The sequence below is a fragment of the Coenobita brevimanus genome, chromosome 16 (assembly GCF_032717465.1).
Source record: "Coenobita brevimanus isolate Jiangsu-jjx chromosome 16, ASM3271746v2, whole genome shotgun sequence".
Lineage (NCBI taxonomy): Eukaryota > Metazoa > Arthropoda > Malacostraca > Decapoda > Coenobitidae > Coenobita > Coenobita brevimanus.
In genome coordinates, this window is record NC_136969.1 from 7140259 (window position 1) to 7148264 (window position 8006).

The 8006-nt window shown below is 40.8% G+C and overlaps 1 pseudogene; it reads left to right on the plus strand.

Annotated features, from left to right (window-relative positions):
- The first annotated feature begins 5412 nt into the window (after nt 1–5412).
- On the plus strand, nt 5413–5531 carry LOC145391101 (5S ribosomal RNA; annotated as a pseudogene).
- Nucleotides 5532–8006: the final 2475 nt, after the last annotated feature.

Below are 8006 nucleotides of genomic sequence, written 5' to 3' on the forward strand. Positions count from 1 at the left end.
AATAGAAAGATCGTAGTCACTCTTTTATCAATTGTCAGCCCTTTACCTCTTTCCACACGAGGTTTTGTAGGGGGTAAAGGTCACAGGGCCCTTTGCATGGGGGTGAAAAAAGGCCCTGAAGTCAGCAAGAGGATGAGCCGTACCTCCTCTTCGGAAGCTGAGAGAGAACTGATAAAGGAGGGCCGGCCCGGGTTGAGGCCTACTGAGGGGTTATTCATTGCTACCAACGTAGCTCTTGAAACAGCTATGTATTTCACTGAAATGATTGGCAGGAAATCTAGACAATACATTATAAATTAGGTAGTTCCAGGTGAATGTAAATATCACTTAGGCTTCTCCCTTCCCTCCTTATATGTATATTTATTACGAAAATAGATTATATGGCATATTTCAAGGGGAAAAAAACAGCGAAAATTAGCGAACGAGTGCATGTAAGGTGTTGTCAGGTGATAATTAGCCAATTCCAGGTGTATGGCACTCTCACTTACCTTATTTCTTTCTTGTATATGTTATTTGGTATAAGAATAGGGCATAGGGCTTATTTCAATGGATGAAATCAGTGAAAAATTCCAGGGAAGATTTACTTAGCACAGCACGGCTGGGCAGGCGAGAGGATAGTGTAATGGAGGGGGGGTAGGGAGGGGAGTCAAGAACGGGGAGAAATGGCTAAATTGTCAACAATGGATAGGAGTACAGATGAAATTAGGAGTGCTGACTAGTGTTGGACATTGGCAGTACTGATAGATGATACAAGCCCCCACTTGGAAGCCCGGGTGAATTAAAAATAACACAGAATCACAAAAGCGACGCCCCGCGGTATGATCCCTTGCTCCCAAGCGTCACGAAAGTTACGCCCCGCGGTTAAGGAGTTAACAAATCAAACTTACTTATGTACCTAGCCTTTCCGATCTTGTCTATGCAATCTTCCACGCGAGGGAGAGGGTAAGTGTCTGTTTTGGTTATCTGATTAACACGTCTGTAGTCGATGCAAAGCCGCTGTGACCCACCTGGCTTAGGGACTAGAGTGACAGGAGAACTCCACTTGCTCTGACAGGGCTCAATCATCTTGTGGTCCAACAGGTAGCCAAGCTCCTTCTGGATGAGAGGAACTTTCACTGGGTTCACAAGGTAAGGAGGCAGTTTAATTGGCTTTGCGTCTCCAACATCGACATCATGCATCAACACAGTGGTTCTTCCTGGAGTGGCACAGAACATTTGCGGGTACTCCAGCAGTAATGCCGAAAACTCCTGCCTTTCCTCGGGAGCTAGATGAGAAAGCTTAGTCTGGAGATCATTCATGATATCAGGATTCTTCCCCAAACTATCACTCAGGCTCATGCTGCATGGGAGAACTTCACTTGCAGACTCGGGTGGAACAGCTACAGTGCAGACTGGGTTATTTTCGTCCCGCCTGTCATATAACTTTAGCATGTTGATGTGACAAAGTTGCTTGTTCTTTCTACGATCTGGTGTGGCGATGACATAGTTGACATCACTGAGTTTCTTCTCCACGAAATAAGGACCACTAAACTTGGCTTGAAGAGGTTGCCCATGAACCGGTAGCAGAATCAAAACCTGATCTTCTGCCTGAAAGTGGCGTAACCTGGACTTCTTATCATACCAAGTCTTCATCTTCTCCTGAGCAGCTCCTAAATTCTCTCTCGCCAGCTGTAAAGCAGTGGACAGCCGTTCTTTGAACTTCATCACATACTCCAGCAGGTTGACGTCATCTTCCTCCGACAGCCAGCATTCCTTGAGTAACTTAATGGGTCCTCTTTCTTCATGGCCAAACGGTAATTCAAAAGGTGAGAAGCCCAGTGATTCATTTGGAGATTCTCTTGCGGCAAATACAACGAATGGAAGACCTTTATCCCAGTCTTTCTGATGTTCCAAACAGTATTTCTTGAGCATCGATTTGAGTGTTTGATGATATCTCTCCAACGCTCCTTGGGTCTGGGGATGGTAAGTTGAAGACGTGATCTGGGTGATGCCCAACTCTTTCAGAGTCTGCTTGAAAACATTTGACATGAAATTACTTCCCCGGTCTGACTGTACCTCCTTGGGCAGACCAAACTTTGTGAAGAACCCTAGCATTTCCTTAACCACGTTCTTTGCTGAGATATTTCTAAGTGGAATGTCTTCAGGATAACGAGTAGCCATATCAATCAGGGTTAGCACATAAGAAAATCCTGAAGAAGTCTTAGGAAGAGGGCCCACAATATGCACCAACACACGGGTGAATGGCGCCTCAAAAGGAGGAATAGGAACTAGAGGTGCAACCTTTTCGGTCTGATTACACTTCCCCACAACTTGACAGGTGTGACAAGACTTACAATACCAGGAAACATCCCTGAAGATTCCTGGCCAGTAGAAGTGTTTCAAAATGCGTGCCACAGTCTTCCTCACTCCAAGGTGTCCTGCCAAACTGGAATCATGAGCCACTCTAATGATATCCTGCCTACAAACACGAGGGATGACAACTTGATGTACAACCTCCCATTCACAGTCGGCTGATGCTGTTGGGGGTCTCCACTTCCTCATAATTACTCCTGACTTTATATAATAACAAGTAGAAGCACCGGCTGACTCTTCCTCAATGCAAGCAGAGTTAGATAGACCTTTCAACTCAAGGTCAGCAACCTGCAACTCAACCAACTCTTGACGAGACAAATTATCAACACTACGGGGTACTGCCTCATCTGGTGAGTGGTCCAAATTAGCAAGAAAAGTGTCAGCTAGGATAACATCATCATCATCATTATCCTCTAAGTCTCCAGTAACTTTAGACTTAGCCCTAGTGACAGCACATGCAGGGAACACATCAGGGACATCACAATCCTGGGCCGCAGCCACTGGCTCACTAGACAACTGAGGAGCTGGACACACTTGACTTCCACCAATATGATTTCCAAGTAAGAAAGTTATACCTGACATTGGAAGTGTCTCAACCAACCCAACCATAACGGAACCATTAACAAAACCAGACTCTAAATTCACTCTGCACAGAGGGACAGAGAAGTAATTATTCCGTACACCGTGTAAGATTACAGTTTCATCAGAGGAATTAACATTAAAGCCTAGAACACTGGTCAGCATAAGGGATTGGCAAGCACCTGTATCACGATATATTTTTACTGATTTCCTGTCATTACTGTCCAGAGGACTGACAAAACCATCAGACAGGAAATTAGCACATGAACTCTTGAGAATGTCACCCACATTACTGCTCAAAAGAGGAGCTTCATCATGAGAATTTAATTTACCCCTCAAAGCAGGTTCAGTTAACTCAGTTAAAGAATTCTGGGAACTCTCAAGGGTGGACACTAGACCAATTAACTGAATATTTAAAGACTCCTTTTTGTTCACATCACACTGTCTCCTGAAACATTTCTCCGTAGTATGACCAAGCTTACTACAATAAGTACATTTACTTTTCTGAAATCTAGAGGTGAAGCTGGTATTTACTTCCTGAGAAACATCATCTTTATTCTCTTTCCTGTTACCTGTACTCTGAGTAGAGGCAACGTACTTACTCTCAGCTTTCCTTTTTTCTCTAGAATATCTCTTGTGAGTGAGAACATATTCTTCAGCTAAAACTGCAGCATCAGACAAATTATCTATTCTTCTCTCATCAAGATATAGGCTTACATCATTATTAATACACCTTTTGAAGTCCTCCAGCAAAATCATCTGCTTAAATTTGTCAAAATCAGAATCCACATTCTTAGAATTTAACCATTGCTCTAACAGATCTTCTTTGATTTTTGCATACTCAACATGGGATTGCTTATCTTGCTTATAAGTTGTCCTAAATTTTACTCTAAAGGCTTCAGGAACAAGCTCATAGGCCTTAAGAATCAAGCTCTTAACTACATAATTATCATATTGATCCCGAGGCAAAGATGCATACGTTACTTGAGCTTTACCGGTGAGAACAGTTTGAAGGAGTACTGGCCAATACTTTTTGGGCCAATTAAAACCTGTAGCTACCCTCTCAAACAACTGAAAATACTTTGTTAATTCAGATTCATTATAAGGAGGGACAAGTTTAACATTTTTAGCCACATCAAAATCATCAGAGCTAGATGATCCAGTTCCACCTTGTTTCATGCGATACTCATGGTCTGCCTGAATCCTAGCAAGTTCAATTTGTGCCTGAGCCTGTACCTGTGCCTCCTGAATACGAGCATTTGCCTGAAATACTGCCTCCTTAGTACGAGCCTGCTGCAGGGCTAGCTGTAACTTAGCTAATTCAATCTGCGTTTGCTCATTTGGAGGAGTTACATTAAACAAGCTTTCATTAATCATGTCAACAATTTGATCTTTAGAATGATGAGAGCGAACAGCAATTCCCAATTGTTGAGCAACAAGCTTAAGTTCATTCTTTGTTCTGTTTTCTACATCACACACTGTTTGCACATTTGACAAAAAATCTTTGGCTTCATCAAGAGTAGTAATAGTAGACATCATGAATAAATCAGTCACAATATATCAAGCAATATCCTTATGATAATATGCTGAATATCCTGATAAGAGGTCACCAAATTTATGTTACGGAACAGAGAAAGATAATGTACACTTTAAGTGAGAATACTAAAAATCACTACTGTCCCGTAAAGTTCCAGGTTCAAAACAAAAGAGTTAGGTAAAATTACAAGTTAAAGATTAATGCTCAAACTAACAACAAAACATTCAGGACTCATAAGGATAATGTAATGGCAAAAAACAGGTTAAATATATGGTTAACTGCAATAGCCTCTATTAACACGAAATTAGCAAGAGTAAATTTATCTAAGTCAGCCCTGATAAAATGAGAAAACACTGGATAATGCTCAGTTAATGCAAGACAAATTATTACAGATACAAACTATTATTAACAATTGGCTGACAGTAAAACTTTACACCAATCACAAAAACCTCACTAGGCCTACGAATTAACACCTTATGCTATACAGTACAAGAACAAAATGTAATAACACTCATACTCAAATTACACAGCTGTTAGATGGTTGGAGACTTCCTGAGCGCTCACAATAATAACAACTGTACAGGGGAGGACAGAGATGTGAGCAAAATGAGGAGTAGATCTAAGTGGCAATTAATGCAGAGACTGAGCTTATTATCTAGGGGCCGGCAGAGCTTGATACAACTTGTAAGAAGGACGCGCAAATGAAGCCAAAGGGGACAAAGAGTTGACAATCCTGCTCTGAACAATAGAAAGAACGACTTACTCTACTATAAGGGAGGAGGGGGGGGGGTGAGGTAGAACACGCTCGTGATCAAACATGCAGCATAGTGTACGTTAGAATTACACAAAGGATGATGAAATCATAGGCTATGTAACTATATATATATATATATATATATCTATATATATATATATATATATATATATATATATATATATATATCGCCAACGGCCATACCACGTTGAGTACACCGCTTCTCGTCCGATCAGCGAAGTTAAGCAACGTTGGGTCTGGTTAGTACTTGGATGGGTGAGTGCCTGGGAACACCAGATGCTATTTTCATAACGTTCTCCCTACGTGTCATGTGGGGTTGGTGGAGGATTAGTGCCCCTCCCTGTAAAACAATTAAAAGCCTTGACCATCCCGTTTGGGATACATGGCGTCTGGCAATATATATATATATATATATATATATATATATATATATATATATATATATATATTTATATATCGATATACAAAGGAGACGTGTTGTTTGTTTGCTTATTTGTCCATCAGTCAGCCTAAACTATACTGCATTTTTTTTTTATTGAGGCGAAGATGCACTTGACAGGTTGATGATTACTGGCTTAATACAACATGTCCAAAAAAAACTTACTAACCCAAATTTCCCCCTCAGATATTTGTTGTCAGTTAATATTACCAGATTACGAAGTAATGTGCCAGTGACCCCTAGACCCATATATATTCTGAATCAGGGTGACCCAAGAATAGTTTTAGGAGAGCCAAAAATCATATCTGGGTCATTTGAGGTCACCGGTAGTGTTCACCTTTTTTGGTCCGAGCAACGCCGTGTGTGTGTGTGTGTGTGTGTGTGTGTGTGTGTGTGTGTGTGTGTGTGTATTGTGCCGTGTGTGTGTGTGGGAAGGGGAGTTTCTATATATAAAACAGCCATGGAAACAACACACAACAATGATTTTAAATCGTTCACACAGTGGCTCACCTGTCACTATTCATGCATCACTAACAACTTAACACCTCACAACGGTATTCAGCACTTTATAATCTACACCTTATATTCTTTCCTTAGTTGCAAGTCTCATTTTTTTCCAGATACATAAAGTATGCCATAAATACTTTTCAGTTCTTTTCACAAGCCGTGTTCACTAAATGTTTGTTTGCCAATATTTGATCCACACATCCTTTACCACTCCTTGTCCATTTTGTTCGTCAGTTGCGATGCCTTTTGATATATCTCTTGTTTTCTGTACGATAATTCATTGATATACCTTTCCTTTAAGACTCAAAAGACTTATGGCACGATAATCTTTGCACTCACTTCACATACCTTTCTTTTTGTGCATGGATAGTCATAGTTTGTTTCCTGATTAATGGTACAGTTTCACTCATTCACATTTTAAAGCATTTCTAACACCTCATTTCTCAACTTCCACCACTATATGTAATCATTTCTATAATCACCTAGTCACTATAAGGTGCCTTCACATTATTCGACCACATCACAACATTCTCCACTTTTGCTACTGTCATGTTTCCTGACACTGTATTCATTCTCTGCACGCCACCGTAACCAATCATATTTACAACTACTCTATTCTCACCATTCCCACACAGAAGCCATCCAAAATATTCTTTTCATCTGCCTCCTGCTTCGCTTCTCCTGCTTAGTATTCTTCCACTTTCATCCCTTGCACTTTCACACTTCTTTCTACTTTCGCCTCTCAACTTTTGCACCTCTTTGCAAAGTAGTTTCCTCTTTTCAGAGAAAAGTGCATTTATTTTTCTTCTTAGATCATTGGTTTTCTCCTTGTTTCCTCCTTATTGGTCTCTGCATACTTCTTACTCTCAGTCAATTGTCTCCCTCATTCATTTGAACCCCTTCCTGCATCCACTCTAGCAACCTTGTCCTATTTTGCTTCACTGGTCTTTTAACCTCTTAATTCCCTAAAACTTTGCTATCCATCTCAGTTGCTATCCTCGCGACACCGTACACTGCTTAGATATCCCTAACTAAAACATTCTCTATATGTATTTCACAAGTTTCTCAGATCCCTTTGCTCCTAGTTCATTAACTCCAGTTCTTCCACTCTTTTAACATGGTGTTCATCTACCAGTTCTTTGTTTTTCAACCTTTCCATTTTCAGTCTTTTGCTTTGACTACTCCTCTGTAACCATTTCATTCCTCTCAGCTTAGCGTTGCTTAAGACAGTCACATGATCAGAAGAACCCCAGCATCGTTCTCTCACCGCTCTTATATCAACAACACTTCCAAACATTGTTTTCTTTACTTGCACGTGATCAGTCAGGCCCCTTTCACATTCTCCATTTCCTTTGTAACATGTATAATTGCGTGCAAGTTTCTGCTTTAAAAATGAATTACAGATGACTAAACCCTTTACTGACACATATCCTTCAGTCACGTTCCATTATTCTCCTTGCTTAGTACTCCATTTCGATCCATTACATAATTTCCAGAACCAGAGTCAAGTCGTCCATTCAGGTGACCTATTACTCCATCCAGCTGTTTTCAGAGCCTATCTTTCTTTTTCTGCCTCACCCCTGCATGGTGCTTTCACCATCTCGAACTGCAACTTGATATGCACACATTTCGAGCTGACACATTTATAACCATTAATTCACCTCTGCTACTCATCAATCATCAGCACTGTAACTCGTCATTGATTCTTTCACTCACATTCCTACCGGACCTTACACATTTCGCGCCCTCCCACTCCTTTACTTCACACCCTTTCAGTGTCTTTTCACGGAGTGCCACCACAACGTACCTAACACTCT